Source organism: Lathyrus oleraceus, chromosome 5 (genome assembly GCF_024323335.1).
Source record: "Lathyrus oleraceus cultivar Zhongwan6 chromosome 5, CAAS_Psat_ZW6_1.0, whole genome shotgun sequence".
Taxonomy (NCBI): Eukaryota; Viridiplantae; Streptophyta; class Magnoliopsida; order Fabales; family Fabaceae; genus Lathyrus; species Lathyrus oleraceus.
In genome coordinates, this window is record NC_066583.1 from 484,958,456 (window position 1) to 484,982,065 (window position 23,610).

The 23,610-nt window shown below is 36.8% G+C and overlaps 1 pseudogene; it reads left to right on the plus strand.

Annotated features, from left to right (window-relative positions):
* On the plus strand, nt 1-23,525 carry LOC127081475 (ent-kaurenoic acid oxidase 2-like; annotated as a pseudogene).
* Nucleotides 23,526-23,610: the final 85 nt, after the last annotated feature.

Genomic DNA, 23,610 nt, shown 5'->3' on the forward strand with positions numbered 1-23,610 from the left:
ATGGATGCAAAATATTTAGGGTTGTTTGGTGTAGTTATTGGGTTTGTGCTATGGTGGTGGAATGAGTATTGGTATGTTCTTCCTCTTAAATTCAAGTGCTTAAAATCTTCAACAAAATTGTCATCATGTCATATGGGAGAAATGATAAATTTTCTTTTAATATTTCAAAATTGTTCGACGTCCAGAAGATTTTATTAATGCTAAGAGATGCAAGTAAGTTTTATTTTTATGTTTTAGGTTTTTTAATTTACTGGGTATTACTAATTTAGTCCCTTCAATTATAAATAATTATTATGTTTTATACAGGAAAAATAAGAATCATTTAAAAAAAGAACTTCATGATTGCTTTATTGTTGTTAAACATATATTAGATTAATATAATAAATAAATAAATAAGAGCTAATATATGTTTATTGAATTAAATGAATATAACTTATTTTTATTTTTATTTATGCATAGATATAAATAAATTATTAATATTTATAATCAAAGTTTTTATTAAAAAAATATTAATAAAAAGTATAAATTAAAACCAAGATTTAAAGGTTGCATGATTATGAGTTTTTGTTTTTAAAATAATTTTAAATTAAATTTTGTTTAGTTAAAATGGCATTGAATTACTTATTTATTTAATTTTAAAATAATCTTTATTAAAATATAGAACCAAATACATATGTTTTAAATTTTTTATTATTTTTATCATTAAGACGTCACTGTCAATAGGAATGACAAACAAGCATGTATGTCCCGTTTAGGTCTGCCCCACAAAAGTTCACAAAAAACGGGACAGAACAATCATAATTGAGAATATGGGCTTAAAACCTTAAACCGCTCCGCACAAAAGTGCAGGGGGCAAGCACCGAACCTTTTATGTCTAAAAATACATAAAATTATGTTAATATCCATGGCCGTAAAATCTCACAAAAAAGCAAGGTGGGACAGACACATTAGAGGGTGTGGGCCTAATTCCTTGGTCGTCCCGCACTAAAGTGCGGGAAATTAAAACGGACATGTCCAACTGGTCGGACCCATTTTACCACCCTAAATGTCAATGATCGTGAACCACTACTACAATCATCATTCTGAACATCATTGATCACCACTCTAGTTATTTCAACCATCTCTGCCACTACCATTATTTAAATGAATTTGAATCTCACTCAAATGCTAGCTCTAAGAATAAATTGCTCAAACACATTTATACATCCAACAACACGAGAATCTAAGCAATATGAGACTTCTGACAAACTTCAAACAACTTTAACACTTATTCGCATGTCTAACGTTGCTTCTTAACCCGTAAGCAAGGAAGAGATGCAATACAAATTTTCAGCAAATCCATGTAGAAAATCCCCATTGGATTCACGAAACAGCCCACCATAAGCAGCCAAAGTAGAGGACAAAGTTACATCCTAGTTGCACTTGATCTAGACCCTTGAAGGTGGATGCCAAATAAACTTGATGATCTAAGGAGCAGGAGGAGGTTGAATGAGAACATTAAACTTCTTAATAATTACAGTCATGAAGAGTTCGAAACTTTGTTGGAGTGATTTGCAATGAGGGAGACATCAGCAGCAACCAAGTTTGAATCACTTTTCTAATGAACATTAAGATGATTGAAACAAGCCTGATTCCTAGTATGCTAAATTGTGTTACTGATTGAGACTATAGATGCTTGGATCACCATATTATATTGAGGACTCCAAGATATATCGCAAAGCTGCAGAATACCAAGGAGGGAATCTATATGAGAGACACCTATCAAGTTAAAAAACAAGTTTCCAAAGCTTGGATGTAAAGGTACAATGAAAGAAGAAATGTTAACGTAATTCCTGATGTTGTTGACACAGAGTGCACATGTATGGCATAGGACAACCCCTCAGACTGAGGTTGTCATCACTAGGCATCTTGTGGTGAAACAACCTCTAAACCGTGAAAGCTTTAGATGAGGGAATAACAGGGTTCCATAAATTCTTGAACCAAGTGAAAGAAGGATAGGGATACAGTTTATGAAACCTTATGAGCATTATGGTTCCAGACCATGCAATCATCAGTAAAATCAAGAGGCAAAGTGACTTGATCAGCAAGTAAATTAATGTTAAGAAGCAAACTTGTGATATCCTTAAAAAAGTGCCAAACTCCATCAATGAGGTAATCAATTACATAAGAGTCGATTTTTACCTGATTAACAAGATTAGGATGGATAGTCTCAATTAGAGGAAAGCCATACAAAGAGTCCATCCAAAACGTGGTTTTGAGGTCATTGCCAATGGGAGAGGAAGAGTTAGATATGACAGTGAAATACTCATTCTTAATGTTGCTCCAAATAGAATAGTGGAGATGATATTTGGAAGGAGAGTCCTTCCTAACAACTATACCTTTAAGCAACAAAGCCCAATCCTCTTGAGAGTTCAACACATCCCAATAAAATTTCAGGTCGGGTGCCTAATTGAGCACAAGCAAGGACATGAGACCTAGGCCACCTTGAGAAAAAGGTCTACACACCTTCTTCCAAACCATAATCACCTCTTTGATTTCTGAATTTTACCAGACCATATGAAGTTTTTGATGCATTTCTCCAAGTCTTTAATCGCAGAAACTGGCCAAGAGTAAACAAAGATAATATGCATTATCATGGCATGGATGGTGGCCTTTACAAGCTGAACCACCCTACAAAAGAAAGCAGGGAACCTTTCCAAGCGCTGAGCCTAGTCTTAATTTTATCCACAATAGGCTTGAAGTACAAGTCATTTTGCTTGCCTTTGAAAATAGGGATACCAAGGTATTTGAAAGGGAGGACACCAATTTTGAACCCTAAAAGATTAGCAATATGATGGAGCCTAGCATCAGAAAGAGAACCTGCAAAAATATTAGATTTAGCAGAGTTCACAACTTGCCCTGAGGCCTTAGCATACCTGTCAAACCAAAAAATCAAGGCAGAAATGGATGTTTGGTTTCCTCTACAAAAAAAATCATCACATCATCAGCATAAAGGCAGTGAGATGGGACCTCAAGACCTCTACCAGCAGGAATAAACATTAACTTCTTATGAATCATAATATTAGAGATGTTTCTACTCAACACTTCTTCAGCTATGCAGAAGAGAAGAGGTGAGAGAGAGTCACCCTATCTCACACCCCTCTCACAGTCAAAATATCCATGCATCTTTCCATTAAGAGAAATTGAGACCTTGGTTGATTTAAAAATGGCCCAAATCCAAAAGATGGAGATTTCATGAAAACCACATTTCTGAGCACTTGAGTAAAAAACAACCGGTCCAAAGAGTCAAAAGCTTTTGAGATATCTACTTTCATGACTAGATTTCCACCATAAGACTTCTTATGTAACAGGTTAACTGCCTTTGAGGTGAGGCTAATGCAGTCCCTAATGCACCTTCCCTGCACAAACCCTCTTTACTCCTTGGAAATGATAAGAGGCATGATAGAAGCCAATATGTTAGCCAAAATTTTAGACAAGATCTTGAATTTAAAATTTGTAAGGGCAATAGGTCTAAATATATCAATAGAATCAACAATATTATCTTTGGGCAAAAGAATAATGGCATTAGCATTGTAATTGGGCATGATCCAAAATGTTTGAAAGAATTGAAGAACAATAGCTATGACATCTTGTTGGCTGATCATCCAATAGTGTTGAAATAAGGCTTCAAACCTATCAAAGCCAAAAGCACCATCCTTATTAAGGATAAAAACAAATGCCATGATCTCCAAGATTCTAGGACATATGGTGAGCATAATATTGATATCATCATTGAGCAAATGAGGAATGCAACCCTCAATCAAAGGTAAGTCCTGACTTAGAGTAGTAGACTTGGAGAAAAGCTTATTGAAATAGCAAACAACATGGTCCTCAAGGGTGTTCTGGTCAATAATGATGTTACCACCAATTCTAAGAGAATAAATAGGCCTAGTGTCCTACTTTATCCTGCCCATTATTTGAAAATACTTGGTGTTGGGATAACCATCTAACAGTCAACTAACCTTAGCCTTCTCTTTCCAAAAAAGGTGTTCCTTGTGCATGGTATCCTTTAGGGAAATCATGCATGCTTTCTCTTGGTTTCTGAGGGCCTCAATATAACCTCCCACCTAGATGTCACTTTGAACCACATCAAGATGAGACTAGGCCTCCTTGACCTTAGTGTGAACATTGCCAAACAAATTGGAGTTCCGAGCCTTGAGATTCCTTTTAAGGATCCTTAACTTTTCAGAAAGGACATACATAGGGCACCTCACAACTGTATTGCTCCAACTATTTCTAATGATCTCCAAACAAGAATCATCCACATAGTCATAAATTTGAAATTGGAATTTCAAAACCATCCATTGAGAAAAACTGGAACCCCCTGTCGGTGGAGAGCCATAGAGCTGCCGGAGTTGATGAATATGAACAATGTTTTTCTTGAGAATCTTGAAAAATCTTATGACCACCACTATCAACGAAGTTAGTTTTAAGAAATGTGATTCGGCCTAACTCAACCCTACAAAACGGGTTGGTAGAGTGAGGGCTGCCTCCACTTATAAAGTCATGTTCAGATCATATATTATTCGATGTGGGACTCTTAACCGTTACTACTCAATGAATACATTTAATATCTTTTAATCTTTAATTATTTTAAAAATCTAACAATATAAAAATTTTAGATTAACCTATATTTCTGATGAATATTCATTTTTAGTTTTATATTTTAAATTAATTTTAACTTTTAAAAATTTTAAAACAAATAATGATATTTTACACGATCAGCTGTTGGATGGTGGGTTATCAATTAGGGATGACAATTTGACTCATAATCAGTTGACACCTATAAAAAATACTCACAGCGAACATGATAAAAATCAGCAAATTAAATACGAGCATGGACACGGTTTATTACCCACTAAAATAAGCGGGTATGGATACGGATACGAGTATGAGTAGGAGTATCGTAATGCCCACTCTGCCCCATACCCACACAATATATATTTATATATAATAATTTTATTGATATATAAAAATATATTTTTATAATTTTTTTAAAATATTACTATTAATTATTACATGTTTTCATAATTTTAAAATAAAATCAATCATTTTTTTTATGTTGTTAAAAACTAAAAGTGATATGATATTTTATAAATGATCGATTTATTTCCACTAAAATGAGACTAAGGGTTACGAATATGAGTACTTATATATCCATAATGTACAGATACATATATAAACATTGATGCTCACGTGTATATGGTTTAGATACGAGATATTTTTTCAAAACATGTTTAGGTACGAGATATTTTTTCAAAACGCGTGTATGGTGACAGGTACTATGGTGCCATGCCCATTGTTATCCCAATCATGAATAAAAAAATGGTTTGGTCTAATATGTAAAGTCGTTATAATAGATCGATGTATTTTGTATTCAATATAACAATAAAAAAAGTGAAAAAAATACATAATCAAATTAATTAAGAGAGAGATGGAGAGAGGGAGATATATATTTAATAGTAATTTAGTTGTGATTAATAATCAATTGTAATTTTTAAAAATAATTTTTTTTTAAAAAGTGAATTGAGATTCATTGAGAAAATATAGAATTTTGAAGGATTTTAATGTCATAATTAGAATAAATATCTAAATTGATTATTGAAATTGTAAAACTGTTTGAATCAATTATTCACATGTAATATTTTTTTTATGTAAATGAAGTGGTAATAATCATTATAAATTCTCATACACAATTCAAATTCTAGTGATGATGTTCAACCTACTAATATCAGTTTTTTGGTCAATTGAGATCAAATTTGCACACTAATCACATGAAATATTATAAAATTACAAATTGAATTGTAAAATTTTAATAAAACTCGGAATCCTTACTAAAAATGCATCACTAACATTATCATTCTAGTATAAATTTTATCCATAACATTTCCAACATAATGTTATTACAATTAGATCGAAATTCATATTGCTTATATCCATTATCATGGTGACACATGATTGTTGATAAACAATGAAACAGATATGGCAATCGAGCAGGCATGTTTAGAACACACCTATTTGGAGCACCATCCATCATAGTATATACTCCACCTATTAACAAATTTGTGTTATTCTCAGAGGATAAGTTTATAGCAGAATGACCTACTTTTGAACTTACGGGTTGAACTTCATTGTCGACAGTCCATGGAAAAGCCCATACACGCCTTTGTAACATTGTTACCAATACCATCAATCGGCCTGAGGCCCTAAATCATATTGCTGCTCTTGTTCAGCCTCACATAGTCACTGCTCTACAATCTTGGACAAAAATGGATAAAGTCAAAGCAAAGTATGAAACCGAAAAGGTATTTATACCTTAACATTTACATCAAATAATATTTTGGATTCAAAAATATTTTAAAAACAATTGTATGACATGGTTCATCATATTTTAGTGGGAATCACTTGTTATGTTTAGGTTTGTTGCATATAGAGGTGACAAACTAGCATGCTCGTCCCATTAAAATTTCCCCCATAAAAATTTGCAAAAAACAGAATGGGAGAGGGCGAGCATAATAGAGAGTGCAGACAAAAATCCTTGACCCGTCTAAATAAATGAGGGTGGGAGCAGGGTAGCCTTGACGGATCCTGCATTCCTAAAGCCTAAAAATTGAAAAATTCATGTTATTGTCCATGCTCACAAACGCCCATAAAGAAACGAGGCGGAATAGGGTGGACATAGTAGAACGTGTAGGCCTAAAACCTTGATCCTCTATTCGAAAAAGTGCAAGCAGAAATGACAATTTTGACGGGCCAAATCCGTTTTTTCACTCCTAGTCCCATTTCATACAACTTGTTTAAAAATTCTCTTTAATTTTATGGAATATAGGATCATTATTAGACTAGATGTGTTGGAATCGATCTTGTTAGAACAAAATTCAATAACTTTCTTGATTGATCTAAGATTCTCATTATTCACTCTACACTCGAGTGATTCAACCACACCTTGATTGCAAGACGACTCCCTCGCACAATGATTTAAGAAGAAAGATAATTTTGAAGTAATTAGGGAAGTAGATAGAATTGGGAAAGAATATAAGTTATTGAAGTGAAAAGAGGAAAGTTTTATCGATTAATCTATCAATATTAAATCTCTCTCTCTCTCTCTCTCTCTCTCTCTCCCTATTTATAATGAGACTTCTTGCACATTATACAATCTCAAACTGACTAACTAACTTCAAGAAGTTGTTATTTAACTCTGACGAATACATGTTGCTTCGACTACGACTAGTTGTATTTGACTCTCTGTCAAATACATGTACCTTAGTCTACTATAAGTTGTATTCGACCTTCTGTCAAATACATGCAAATTCGACTATTACATACTATGTTTGACTACTACTCTAATGAGTATGTTTGACTTCGACTCTGTCAAATCATGTATCTTACAAACATGTTTAACACAAAGAATTACATATTTAACACACCACCTAGTTCATTGTGTCCAAGATATCTACATTCATCATAGTTCTCAATCTCTTGAATAATTCCACCTGCACAACCTTTGTCATGATATTTGCAATCTGATTCTCAATTTTGTAGTGTTCCAAGTTCAATTTCCCATTTGATACTTATTCTCTAAGATAATGGAATCTCATATCAATGTGTTTGCTTCTTCCATGTGTTATTGGATTCTTGGCCAAATTGATAGAATACATGTTATCAATCTTCATGACCATTGCTCCATGATTTTCAGTTGCAATCTCTTATGTCATGTTCACCATCCATGGTGCTTGACATGCACAAAGAGATGTAGTTATGTACTCAACCTCACATGATGATATAGCTACGATCGATTGTTTTCTTGAGCTTTAAGCTGTTGGTGAACCATGTAGCATAAACACATAATCAGTTGTGGATTTTCTATCCTCAACATCACTGCACTAACTTGAGTCAGTGTATCCCACTAATTAGTTTGCATTCCTCTCTGTCATCTGCTGCAGGAAACAAAATGTCATAATCTAGCGTTCCTTTGAGATACCTTAATATCCTTTTGGTGGTTGTAATATATGACACCTTTGACATTTGCATGAACATACTCACCATACCTACATTGTATGCTAGATCATGCTTTGTGTGACAAAGTTATCTTAATGATCCAATGAGTCTTCTATACTGAGTTGGATCAACTTCATCTTCATCTAGATCCTTTGTCAATTTCAATCTTGGTTTCGCTGGTGTCGAAGTTGCATTATAATCCTCCATCTCAAATATTATTATTATCTCACTTATATCTCTTCTTTGGTTCAGCATCAAGCTTATACTACTCTTGTAGAATTCGATACCAAGTCAGACATTTAGAATTCCTTGCTCAGGTCACTTTTGAAGTCTTTGATCTGCTTCTTGCAGCTACCTATTATCAACAGGACATCCTGCTTCTTGTAACATATACATCATGCTCAGTTGTGCACTTTACAAACTCCTCCTCCCTTAGAAATCCATATATCTTCTTGTTCCAATCTCTTGGAGCTTTTTTGAGTCCATAAAGGGCTTTATGCCACTTGTATACCTTGCTTTCTTGGCCTTACTTCACAAAACCGAGTGGTTGTGCTACAAAAATTTCTTCATCTAAGGGGCCATTTAGAAATGCACATTTCACATCCATCTGACACATATACCAATTGTTCATGTTCGCTAGGCCAACAACCAACTTTATTGTTTCGATCCTAGCAACTGGTGCAAAAATTTCGTCAAAGTCGATTCCTTCTCTCTGAAGAAATATTTTGCCACAAGTCTTGCTTGGTGTTTGGTTACTTATCCTTTTGGATTCATTTTCAATTTGTACACCCACTTCACAAAAACTTCCTTCTTACATTATGGCAATTCAACTAGTGACCAAGTTTTGTTGACTTCTACGGGCTTCAATTCCCCCATTTTGGCTTGCATCCATTTTGAGTCCTTCAATGCCTCTGTTGCATCAATTGGCTCAGTATTTGCATATAAATCATATTGTATCAGCTCACCTCCATCATTTACCACATCATATGTTGTGATCCCACATTCTTGTAGCGTTGCAAGCATGTTTCTTGTCCTTTGAGGTCTGTTTGTGCCTGCTTGAATTCAACCTCATTCTGGTCGAATTCCACCGGTAGCTTCACTAGTTGGTTCATCACATAGGATTCTCACTTAATCCTTCTTGAAATTATCATTCCAATCTCACTCCTTTATCTCATCTATGATCACATCTCTGTTGATCACAACTTGCTTGTTCAAGGGATCAAATAGTTTGTGTCTGCCAATCGAGTGATATCTTATCAGAATCACTTAACTTGACTTGTCATCAAGTTTCCTTCTCGACTGATCAGGCACATGCCTATGTGTTATGGATCTAAACACCTTCAGATGACTTAAACTAGGCTTGAAGTCATATCAACATTCTTCTGGTGTGATTCCTTCTAGCTTCTTGGTTGGATATTTATTCAAGATGTATGTTGCAGTCGACGCAGCTTCATCCCATAATTCATTTGGTAGATGCTTTCGTTTTAACATACTCCTTACCATGTTCATCAGAAGTACCATTTTGTAAAGGACTGTATGGTGGCACCATTTCATACACAATCCCTTATCTTTCACATAATGCATCAAAGTCTATTGAAACATATTCTCTACCATCATCTTTCCTCAAGGTCTTGATATTTTGGCTAATTTGTCTCTCGACCATATATTTAAACTTTGTGAACACATCAAGCACATCACTTTTCTTCTTGAATAGTTATATCCACAATTTCGGACAGAAACCATATATGAACATAAGAAAGTACTTGTTACCTCCAATTGAATCTACTTAAAGAGGACCATACACATCTTAGTATATGATCTCAAGAGTGGCTTTCGAATTACTTTTTGCATCTTTGCTGAAGTTATTTTTGTGTTGCTTTTCCTGAACACATTCTTCTCACACTTCATTGGAAATCTAGATTTCTCGTAGACCTGAAACCATGTTTCTTCTCTTCATGTTGTTGATGTCTTTGAAGTTGAAATGGGAAAGTTTGTAGTTCTATAGCCATTCTTCCCTGCAAGTTGCAGTTTCTATTCACTTGTGTTCCATCACATTGAGTTCAATCATGAAGGTTCTATTTTGAGACATTGATGCCTTCAATATTAACTTGTCACTTGAGTCAAGTACTCTCATCATCTTATCTTCTACCAACACTTTGTAATTCTTCTCAATTAGTTGTCTTATACCGAGCAAGTTATTTTTCATGCCTGGTATGTACATTACATTGGAAATTACTTATCGTGTTCCATCTTTCCTTGTGATTAGAACATCCCATATGCCTTTAGCAACTAGGGTATTGTCATTTGCAAATTTAATCTTGTTCTTCATAGAGGGACTGATGTTGCCAAATCAATCTCTCCTTCCAGTCATGTGTGTTGATATGCCCGAGTTTAAGTATCATTGATTCATAAATCTTTCTTCTTCTTTTGTTGTGACCATCAACAACACTTCTTTTTTCGTGTTTTGCAAGTCTTGCATCACTTTCTCGATTACTTATTTTGTTTTCAGGACAATCACTAGCATAGTGACCATGTTTTTAACAATTAAAGCACTTAATATGACTTTTATCAGGTTTCCTTCCACCACCTTTTTCCTCTACATGCAATACCACCTATGTGATTGCTTTGGTTTGTGGATTGTCTCTGATTCGATGGATTTCATTATTGTTGATGACTCCTGTCATACCCCAAAATTTGCCCGCTAATATTACGAGACATTTTTCAAGGCACCCCAACTTATTGTTCAAGACATTGACCTTAAAAGAGCAAGGACCCAGTTCACAGGTGGCCAAACCGAGGAAATGGCCCAAACTGTCATGCTCGCTAGGCGAGCAAATCCTTCGCCTAGCGAACCCTTCGCTATGTCACTCGCCTAGCGAAGCTTGCGAATATCAGAAAATTCTGGGCTTCATTCTGAGCCCATTAGGTCACAACAAGAGCATTATAAATAGCCAAGCTTCATTCAGAAAAGGGGAACGAAAAACAGAGGAAGACGGGCCGAAACCCTGGCATAGAAACCCTGGAGACTAACTCAAAGAATTCCGAGTAAAGAAACCCTGAAGGCCGCTCATCCGCACCGAAGTTACCGCCACCCAACTCCATCCGATACCAAGAGTGTTCAGTCCCTTCAACATCGCAGCTCGGTTGCAAACAGGTTTGCGCATCACTACTGTTTTATGCTTTTAATCGGTAATCTCTACATACATAAGGCATCATGATTAAACTTTCGGATATGTAATTTGATTTCACATGTGAATTTAAGTATGCCTGAATATCCTGAATGTTTGTCCATGCTATTCCTGTAATTAAATGCCATAAAGTTCAGGTTTCCGGAGATCAGGCTGCTATCAAACTCCAAACCCGTAGCCGCTCGCTAGCACATCGCTAAGCGAGCACTCGCTAAGCCTTCGCTAGGCGAAGCAGGAGCGAACGGGACAGTGGCTGTTTTGTTTCTTTTCTGTTCTGCCTTATGTTTATCTAATCAAGATTTATTATAATTCTGCATTATTTGGCATGACTTTATGACTGTCGTGTTTATTTTGTGGTGCAATTTTCAATTGTACTTTATCTCGATGTTCTAACCCGTGTGCTGAATTGTGTAAAGGCTTACATATTCCCGAGGAAACGGCCGGCTAGGTATTCCACTTTATATGTGGGATACCCTTATGGAGATGGATTCTGAATTACTTAATTTTAATGTGGAGATTCATCCTAAATTACCTAGTTGATTTTAATGTATTGATTTCATCGATTTTAATGTGGACCTAATTACTTAATCGATTACGGCTATCTAATTAATTGTAAAACTTTGCCTTTAAATATGCGATCTTGGACCTCTCTTTGTTACCCTACGATATTACGGTATTACGGTCATGTCCCGCGAATGTGGGGATGCACTTGGCAAAGACCCTTCGGTTAAATCATCATAGTCCCTCGAATGTTGCCTTTGTCCCTCGATGACCCTTCGGTATAGCCTACGGTTAAATGATGATCGTCCCTTCGAATGCTAAGGTATCCTTACGAATGTTGCCTTCAATGACCAATCGATGACCCTACGATGACCCTTTTACATCCAAAGGATAAAACTACTTACTTCTCAATAGTAAGGACAGTTTTACCCTCATAAGGATAGGAAATGCCCATAAAGACCTTGGGTAGGTATAACTCCTAAATGCTTGCTCACAACTAAAACAACTTTTCACACCTCACACTTTTCAAAAACCTCCATTAGAAAATCACCACTTGGCATACATTCGTACTAGAATCATTGTCAAGTTATATTTTCCTAAACAGCTTTCAAAATTAAACGAGATAAATACTTTGTATACATTCGTACCAGAATCATTACAAAGTTAAACTCTCTTTTCAAAAACATTTTCTAAACAGCTCTCACACACTTTTTCAGACAAGAAAAACATAAGTGATCAAGCAATTAAGAGCCCATGGATAACCATGGATACAAAGGGTGCTAACACCTTCCCTTTGTATAATGTACCTCCCGAACCCAAAATCTAAATTAAGGTCTTTCCTGTTCTTTTCCGCCTTTCCTTATTGGATGAAAGAAAAGTCGGTGGCGACTCTTGCTAACCGCGACATTTGCTTTCCAAAGCAAAAACACATAAAGTCAGTTCACCGTATGACAGAACTGGCGACTCTGCTGGGGAACTACAAAGAGAGGTCACCTTAAAAAAAAAAAAAAAAAAAAGATCATTTATGTTTTCAATTGTTCCTTCTTTTAAGGGTATTGTCGAGCGAAAGATCCTACACCCGGATCTAGTGTACCTTAGGTAAGTAGCAATAGATCATCGCGACTATCCGAAGTATACTGGAATGGTTAAAATGATGGCTACGATTAATGTGACACTTTGGATGTCCTGATGTTCCTCATGTTTACTTGAGGAAAAATTTGGCATTCGCGTGGTGTCATCAAAACATTAATCAGACCTTTAGAACCCTAATTGACTCATCCTAGCCATTAGAAAGTAGTGAGATAACTGGCTTCGGTTCCGACTGAGGTTGGTTGAGACTCGATACTACACTCTTTGAGATTGGACTTTAAGGAAATTTTGGTCAACCACTTGGGGTTGCACTGAAGTGGACTTAAGGAAAGGTCGATGATTGGAGATCCTTCTAGAACCCGGTTACTATTCTAGGACAGGTCGAACCAACCAAACTTCAGTGGGGAGGGTACTTACCTATGGAACTCATGCAAGCCTTAAAACTTAAGAATGATGATTGTGTGACTTGCCTGTGCTTGTTATTTACTTAACATCATAACATCATAACATCATGACATCATGGCATTGTACTAACCATTTCAAGGACTTTAAACATTGAAAACATTTCATACATTGCATAGCATAACATTGCATAACAGGTATTCTAAGGGATCAGTGTTCTCACGGTTTTCCTCCAAACAGAAAAATGGACCTCGAACAAACTGTCAAAGATCTCCATGCTCAGAATGCTCAACTCCAGGAGATGATCTTGAACTTATCCAAGGGGCAGGAGGAACTGAAGGCTCTCTTGCTCGAGAAGAAAAAGGACAAGAAATCTGTGAGTCACATTAACCCGGGAAGAAGGCAGTTTACGAAGATCAATATGACTTTAGCACAAGCACTGCAGGGTATGCTAAAAGCAAATTTAATTACCCTCAGAGATCCTCCTGCAAAACCCAACACTACCTCCCCTAGTTATAATCCCAACGCCAGGTGTGCATATCACTCCGATAGCCCCGGGCATGATACAAACGATTGTTGGTTGTTGAAAAATAAGATTTAGGATATGATCGACGCTGGAGAATTTGAATTTGATCATCCGGAGACTCCTAATGTCATCACTGCTCCTCTGCCAAATCATGACAAGACTGTCAATGCTGTGGAAGATACTGATAATGATTATGACTTGGATAGCTGGATTTTCCCAACAATTGGTGACGGACTCGACAATTGGAAGGCTGAAGACACTATCCCGATTTCCTTTAGTCAAGAGTAATTGTTATTGCTATTTTAGTGTTTCAAAGCATTGTGTCTAAGCCCGGGGCACAATAGCTAATTTTTCAAGGGTTTTGTCATTTTCATAAGCATATTCACATTCAATGAATCAATGGACCTTTTGCATTCAAATATTGCGCTCTTTATCTTTCCTGTCATCTTTCAAATAAGCTATGTTTTCTTGCACACACTCACGTAACAAATCGCAGATCCATATCCACTCTGGATCCTGTTGATAGTAATTCTGCTACTGTTCATTATGACTTTGAAAATCCGATCTACCAAGCCAAGGATGGAAGTGAGGAAGATTGTAAGTACCTGGAGAACTTGCCAGACTACTGCAAGAAGAAAAGACTATTCAGCCGCATGGGGCATCGATCGAAATTGTGAATCTGGACCACGTCGCCCGATTTAGCTCCCATTTGACCACTACCGGCAAATCCATCTTCAAATTACTGAGACAAAATCAAGAAGTATCCCCAAGAACCTCCAATTCTGATAATACCAGTTGAAGGAAGACCTCTAATCATGTATTTGACCGTGTTAGAAAATTCAACGGGGTGCGTGTTGGGGCAACATGACGAGTCTGGTCGAAAAGAGCATGCAATATACTACCTTAGCAAAAGGTACCGATTGTGAAACAAGATACTCACAGCTCGAGAAAGCTTGCTATGCTTTGGCTTAGGCTGCTCGCCGACTAAGACAGTATATGTTGAATCATACCGCTTCATTTTAAGATGGATTCTATCAAATAACTATTTGAGAAACCTGTTGTCTCCTGAAAGAGCTATCACTGATAATGGTGCTAATCTGAACAACAAGATGATTACTGAACTCTGCACGCAGTTCAAAATAAAACACCATAATTCCGAAGTGGCGGCTTGGTAATAAAGCGTATCATTCTACCACAAGGTGATTCTAGAGGCAAATGGACTCCCACATACGAAGGGCCATTTGTAGTTAAGAAGGTATTCTCTGGTGGAGCCATGATACTTGCTACAATGGATGACGAAGAATCCCCGCATCCCGTGAACACGGACATAGTTAAAAAAATACTACGCATGTACACCCGGCAAGTCGAAAACCTGAAAAGGCGGCTTGGGCAAAAAAGGGTATCCTGGTGGACTGAAAACCTGAAAAGGCGGTCCAGGCAAAAATTAGGGATTAAAGCGTATGACTATGTCCCGTTCTCGGTCAGCTTCACCCAAGTCAAAGGGACTGAACAAGCCAATCACTTTTATCCGACAGCAGGAGATGAGAGGCTTGAAGACATAATGACAGTAGTGGAATTAAAATCAATAGGACTTTTTCTTCATAGCTTTTTCTTCGTTTTCTTGACAATCTCCTCTTACTAGGATTTATGTCTCCCTGTACACAAATTGCCTGTTTATAGGCCCTCTTTCAAAATCAATACAATTTCATTTCCAAAAAGATGCTTTTGTTTTACTTTCTCTGTCTTGTTTGCGTAAACGTCCATTGATTTAACTTGAATTGATATATGCATTTGAATATGATCAATGTTTATCAAAATACATGCATAAAATAGCAATGGCAGTTACTAAAAGACTTCAGGATCGTGGATAAGGTCTAACCATGCTTTCCGATGAATCCCATTGCTAGTTCTATTCCCCAACAAAAACCAGTTATTTCCCAGAAGAGGTTGGCATCACCAGACAGACTGGTCATCTCTTCCATCCCCAGCCAGGCTCTGTTGAGTGTTTCCATCGTCAGACAGAAATCAAGTATCCCCCAGCTAAGAAAGAATCATCAATACAAATATCTCCGACCAGAAGACTGAGATTTATTTCCCCAGTAGAGTCCCCTGGAAGAACGTTTCAGACGCATAGTGCATTCATTACATCATTTCACATCACATACATGCATACAATGTTCGCATTTATTTCAGACGCATAATTCATTCATTACATCATTAATAACATACACATGCATACATTGTTCGCATTTAGTTTCAGAAGCATAAAACATCTCATGCATCATGACATGGCATGAAGCTAACTTTATTTTTCAGGTTAATTACCCTCCTGATACAGTCAAAACAAAGGTCCATCCAGACAGACATCTTTATCAATTACATTCAGGATTCAACTACATCTTTCAGATATACTTCATGTCAACATTCATTCTGACATCCTCCTAACGATGGCATCTATAAGCCCATCCCAGACATTTATTGCAAATACAACATATACAAATATCATCGGATATAGCCTAACGGACGGCTCATTCTGCTCAAATACGGTCTAATGTACGACCCAGTTAGACCTTCAAGTCCTCAGATGCTACCTAGTGTACGGTACATTTCTGAAGTATAGTCTAGCGTACGACTACCCCTTTCATCATCAGATTCAGCCTAACGGACGGCTCATTCTGCTCAAAGACGGTCTAATGTACGACCCAGTTAGACCTTCAAGTCCTCAAATGCTACCTAGCGTACGATACATTTCTGAAGTGTAGTCTAGCGTACGACTACCCCTTTCATCATCAGATTCAGCCTAACGGACGGCTCATTCTGCTCAAATACGGTCTAATGTACGACCCAGTTAGACCTTCATCTCCTCAGATGCTACCTAGTGTACGGTACATTTCTGAAGTGTAGTCTAGCGTACGACTACCCCTTTCGTCATCAGATTCAGCCTAACGGACGGCTCATTCTGCTCAAATACGGTCTAATGTACGACCCAGTTAGACCTTCATCTCCTCAGATGCTACCTAGTGTACGGTACATTTCTGAAGTGTAGTCTAGCGTACGACTACCCCTTTCGTCATCAGATTCAGCCTAGCGGACGACTCATTCTGCTCAGAGACGGTCTAATGTACGACCCAGTTAGACCTTCAAGTCCTCAGATGCTACCTAGTGTACGGTACATTTCTGAAGTGTAGTCTAGCGTACGACTACCCCTTTCATCATCAGATTCAGCCTAACGGACGGCTCATTCTGCTCAAATACGGTCTAATGTACGACCCAGTTAGACCTTCATCTCCTCAGATGCTACCTAGTGTACGGTACATTTCTGAAGTATAGTCTAGCGTACGACTACCCCTTTCATCATCAGATTCAGCCTAACGGACGACCCTTTCTGCTACTCAGATACGATCTAGCGTACGATCCGGTCTGACCTTTATTTCTCCGGATGCAGCCTAATGGACAACTCATTCTGCTACTCAGATACGATCTAGTGTATGATCCATTCTGATCTTTCCTCCCCGGCGAAGTCATCCGCCTAATGAACAACTCACTTTGCTATTCAGATACGGTCTAGCGTATGATCCATTCTGATCCCTTATCCCCAGCAACGTATAACACACTCTGACTCCCCAGCAAAGTCGACAGTATAATGGATGACTCATTATACGGTCTAGCGTATGACCCGGTGTGGCACCCATGTCTGCAAATTGGTCTGATGTGCGACGCAATCTGAAGCTCTCATCATCAAACTTCCTGGATGGCATCTTTAAGCCCATCTCCACCAAGACTAACTGTTGATTAACAAGTGCAAATTTTTGGGGCATTCTAGTGTTCAATAATCTTCCACCTCCAGACCACGAATGACGTACATACCATTCTAACTCTCTCGGTTCAAGAATGATGAACAGGGGCAGCTGTCATACCCCAAAATTTGCCCGCTAATATTACGAGACATTTTTCAAGGCACCCCAACTTATTGTTCAAGACATTGACCTTAAAAGAGCAAGGACCCAGTTCACAGGTGGCCAAACCGAGGAAATGGCCCAAACTGTCATGCTTGCTAGGCGAGCAAATCCTTCGCCTAGCGAACCCTTCGCTATGCCACTCGCCTAGCGAAGCTTGCGAATATCAGAAAATTCTGGGCTTCATTCTGAGCCCATTAGGTCACAACAAGAGCATTATAAATAGCCAAGCTTCATTCAGAAAAGGGGAACGAAAAACAGAGGAAGACGGGCCGAAACCCTGGCATAGAAACCCTGGAGACTAACTCAAAGAATTCCGAGTAAAGAAACCCTGAAGGCCGCTCATCCGCACCGAAGTTACCGCCGCCCAACTCCATCTGATACCAAGAGTGTTCAGTCCCTTCAACATCGCAGCTCGGTTGCAAACAGGTTTGCGCATCACTACTGTTTTATGCTTTTAATCGGTAATCTCTACATACATAAGGCATCATGATTAAACTTTCGGATATGTAATTTGATTTCACATGTGAATTTAAGTATGCCTGAATATCCTGAATGTTTGTCCATGCTATTCCTGTAATTAAATGCCATAAAGTTCAGGTTTCCGGAGATCAGGCTGCTATCAAACTCCAAACCCGTAGCCGCTCGCTAGCACATCGCTAAGCGAGCACTCGCTAAGCCTTCGCTAGGCGAAGCAGGAGCGAACGGGACAGTGGCTGTTTTGTTTCTTTTCTGTTCTGCCTTATGTTTATCTAATCAAGATTTATTATAATTCTGCATTATTTGGCATGACTTTATGACTGTCGTGTTTATTTTGTGGTGCAATTTTCAATTGTACTTTATCTCGATGTTCTAACCCGTGTGCTGAATTGTGTAAAGGCTTACATATTCCCGAGGAAACGGCCGGCTAGGTATTCCACTTTATATGTGGGATACCCTTATGGAGATGGATTCTGAATTACTTAATTTTAATGTGGAGATTCATCCTAAATTACCTAGTTGATTTTAATGTATTGATTTCATCGATTTTAATGTGGACCTAATTACTTAATCGATTACGGCTATCTAATTAATTGTAAAACTTTGCCTTTAAATATGCGATCTTGGACCTCTCTTTGTTACCCTACGATATTACGGTATTACGGTCATGTCCCGCGAATGTGGGGATGCACTTGGCAAAGACCCTTCGGTTAAATCATCATAGTCCCTCGAATGTTGCCTTTGTCCCTCGATGACCCTTCGGTATAGCCTACGGTTAAATGATGATCGTCCCTTCGAATGCTAAGGTATCCTTACGAATGTTGCCTTCAATGACCAATCGATGACCCTACGATGACCCTTTTACATCCAAAGGATAAAACTACTTACTTCTCAATAGTAAGGACAGTTTTACCCTCATAAGGATAGGAAATGCCCATAAAGACCTTGGGTAGGTATAACTCCTAAATGCTTGCTCACAACTAAAACAACTTTTCACACCTCACACTTTTCAAAAACCTCCATTAGAAAATCACCACTTGGCATACATTCGTACTAGAATCATTGTCAAGTTATATTTTCCTAAACAGCTTTCAAAATTAAACGAGATAAATACTTTGTATACATTCGTACCAGAATCATTACAAAGTTAAACTCTCTTTTCAAAAACATTTTCTAAACAGCTCTCACACACTTTTTCAGACAAGAAAAACATAAGTGATCAAGCAATTAAGAGCCCATGGATAACCATGGATACAAAGGGTGCTAACACCTTCCCTTTGTATAATGTACCTCCCGAACCCAAAATCTAAATTAAGGTCTTTCCTGTTCTTTTCCGCCTTTCCTTATTGGATGAAAGAAAAGTCGGTGGCGACTCTTGCTAACCGCGACATTTGCTTTCCAAAGCAAAAACACATAAAGTCAGTTCACCGTATGACAACTCCTACCATTTGAATTATTGTAACCTCCTCTACCTTTGTTGTCGTTCCATCTTCCTTTGCCTTTCTTTTCTTTTACTAATTGTGCCTGCAGAGCGACATCGCCTTTTGTATTTGAGGGGGGAGTATGTTTTCTATGTGAAGGTTGTTTCTTTAAGGGGGAGATTGTTTCATGTATAACAGGGGGAGTTATTTCTATGTTGATGATCATGACATTCAAGGGGAGTTTGATTTGTTTGTGCTTAGGCTATTGCGTACTTGTTGTGATGTCAGACAAAATGTCTTTACATTTTATTTCAGAGAATTTTGTTTGTGCTTAGGTTGTTGTGTACTTGTTGTGATCTCAGACATAATGTCTTGATATTTTGTTTCAGAGAATTTTGTTTGTGCTTAGGCGGTTGTGTGCTTGTTGTGATGTCAGACAGAATGTCTTGACATTTTGTTTTTGAAGGAGGCTTGGAGTGTGAGATTTTATTTCTCTCTATGTCTTTTCTATGAGGTTGGGTTTCTACTACTTATTTCTGATGTGTGTGCCTATGATATATCTTGGTGTTATACCAAGTGATTGGTTGTTTGGTTTTGTGCTTGTGATTATTGTTGTTGTTTTATCTTTTCTCCAGCTATATGATGCAAAGGTTGTTTTAGCCAAAATTTGTCAAATAGGGAGATTGTTAGGTATGTGCTTTTATGATTGGCAGCAATTTCGTTAAAATATGTATCATAGCAAGATGTTGAGCAAGATATTATGACATGTTGATCAAACATCTTTGCAGGTTTTGTTTTACTTCTTGGAAGACTTATTTTATTATGAGATATCTGAAGATTCTCTGAATATTCAACTATCATATCTGACTGTCCAAGAAGGTTTATTTTGGGAACTCTTGTTTTGTTTCCAGTTGTGCACTTGTTTCATAAAAAGGGATGACGAGACATTTTAAGGAAACATTAGATCATATTTGATTTGATTCTGCAGAAAATTGTGTAGACTGGATGTCGAAACATTTTAAGGAAACATTTGATTTGATTATGTAGAAGATTGTGCAGACTGGATGTCAAAACATTTGATTTGATTCTGCAGAAGATTGTGCAAACTGAATGTTGAAATATTTAAGGAGACATCAGATTTGATTCTGCAAAATGGATGTCAAAACATTTAAGGAGACATCAGATTTGATTCTGCATAATGGATGTCAAAATATTTAAGGAGACATCAAATTTGATTTTGCAGAATGGATGTCAAAATATTTAAGGAGACATCAGATTTGATTATGCATAATGGATGTCAAAACATTTAAGGAAACATCAAATATGATTTGATCAAATATTATGCTAAGCATATGTCAAAATATTTAAGGAGGCATCCAATTTGATTTAATCTAATTTGATTTGATTTGTTTTGGATCTGCTGATTTTTTAACCTGAAGCCTATGCTAGGGGCTATTTAAAGGGTGATTCTAAACCTAAGAAAAGAAAGAAGTTATGCTGGAAATTGTTATTGTTAAGGTTTAGTTGTTGCTATTTGTGAGTCATTCTAGTATCTCTTTCATACTTGAATTGGACTGAGTTTATTGAGTTGTAATTGTGAATCACTCATGAGCTTTTAAGCAAGAGCGTATTCTGCTTCATTGGAAATGTGTTTTATGTTCTTTGATTGTTTTCAGTTGCTATCATTGTTGTGTGATTGAAGGGGGGGGTGAGAAGGGTCTCATATCTAGGAGAGTCTTAGATAGAAATTTTATGGGTAGTGATTAGGTGAGAAGTTTATAAAACCAGAAGTTGTTTAGAACTTCAAACTAATACTATTATAGTGGATTTCCTTCCTGAATTGGATGTCCCCAGATGTAGGTAACGTTGCACCGAACTGGGTTAGCAATTGACCTGTGTTATTTACTTTGTGCTTTTTACACTATAATTATTTCTCGTGTGACATGTCCTGAACCTGGTGTCGTGACATCGTATACGACATTTATTATCTGCTTACTATTATTGTTGTGTGAAGTCCTGATATTAGTGTCATGACATCGCATACGACATCTGATATCTGCATACCAGAATTTTAATTACCTCACTTCTTTCACCTTCTCAACACCTCCAAAATATTTCTCCATGACGTCTCATGCTTCCTTCGATAAATCTACATCACCAACTTTCTCAAAGTTGCGTTGATCAACACATTGATAGATTATAAAGAGAATTTTATAATCTTTCTTCTTCAAATCTTTATGTGCGGCTTTTTGTTCATCCGTAGCATTGTCGTCAATTGGTATTACTTCATTCTTCGCAAGATCTCAAAAGTCTTGATAATAGAAGACAACCTTCATCTTCTTACATTAATTATCATAATTCTTGTCATTCAAGATGGAAAGATTTGCTAAAAATATGCCCGTTTTGATGAGAAGTCGTTATTATATGCTTCTCAAGAATCGCAGCCAGTGCTCTAGACACCGGATGTTGGAATCGATCTTGTTAGAACAAGAATCAATCACTTCCTTGATTGATCTAAGATTCTCGTTCTTCGCTCTTCACTCGAGTGGATTCAACCACACCTTTGTTGCAAGACGATTCTCTCGCACAATGATTTGAGAAGAAAGATAATTTGAAAGTAATGAGGGAGAAGATAGAATTGAGATAGAGTATGAGTTATTAAAGTGAGAAGAGGAAAGTTTTATTGATCAATCTATCAAATATTAAATTTCTCTTTGTCTATATTGTGTTAATTACAAATGTATGGTACCTCCCTATTTATAAAGAGATTATTTGCACATCACGCAATCTCAAACTGATTAACTAACTTCAACAAGTTGTTATTCAACTCTATTAAATACATGCTGCTTCGACTACGACTAGTTGTATTCGATTCTCTGTCGAATACATGTACCTTCGTCTACTATTAATTGTATTCGACCATTTGTCTAATACATGCAAATTCAAATAGTAGAAATTATGTTCAACTACTACTCTAACAATTATGTTCGACTTCGACTGTGTCGAATCCTGAACCTTACAAACATGTTTAACGCTACACATTTAACAAGATGTTGATGTAAAACTATTTTCGTTTTCTTTGATAATTATGTGAAATTTTTCATTAAACACTAATGGGGATTTTAATATAATAAACCTAACCAATATTATTAAATATTAAATGCAGATGACATTTAATTTCTTTGGAAAATTATTCATGAGCAAGGACCCGGGCCCTTTTCCATATTCATTGGATAAACTATGTGAAGGCTTGCTTCAAGGAGTGAGAGCATATCCGATTAACATTCCTGGTTTTGCATACCATCATGCTCTTCAATGTAGAAGAAAGCTTGAGGACATTTTCTACATGGAACTAGATAAGAGAAAATCAAAGAATAAAAATAAGGTGGAAACAATTGATCTTATGGATGGATTGATGCAAATTGAAGATGATTATGGAAAATTGAATGACAATGAAATTGTAGATAACATTATCTCTTTAGTGATCGGTGGTTATGTAACTACTTCTCTTGTATCCATGTGGGCTATTTACCTTCTTGCAAAGTATCCAAATGTGTTAAAAAAAAAACTAAGGGTATTAATAAATTTTAATCTTATAATTATAATCTTAATTTGTGATTTTACAAGATTAATATTGTTGCAATTGTAGGAAGAGAACATGGCTTTTACAAAGGAGAGTGCTGAGGATTATATTACACCTAAGGATGTTTCAAATTTGAAATATACAAATAAGGTTTTTCACCTCTTTATTCACATATATTTTGATCCATGTATCAAATATGATTTTGATTCATGTATCAAATATGATGTCTCTAACCAAGACGTGTCAATATTTGAAACCTACAAATTTCTTTCCCAAATATATCCAAACACATCTTGTTACAAAGAAGACAAACCTCCCGGACAGAAAATAAATGAACCTTAAAACAATATCTAAGAATAGTAGGTACTCAAAAGTAAAGCCAAATTTACTAGATTGGACTCACTGAATTCAATAAACTTGCAAGTGA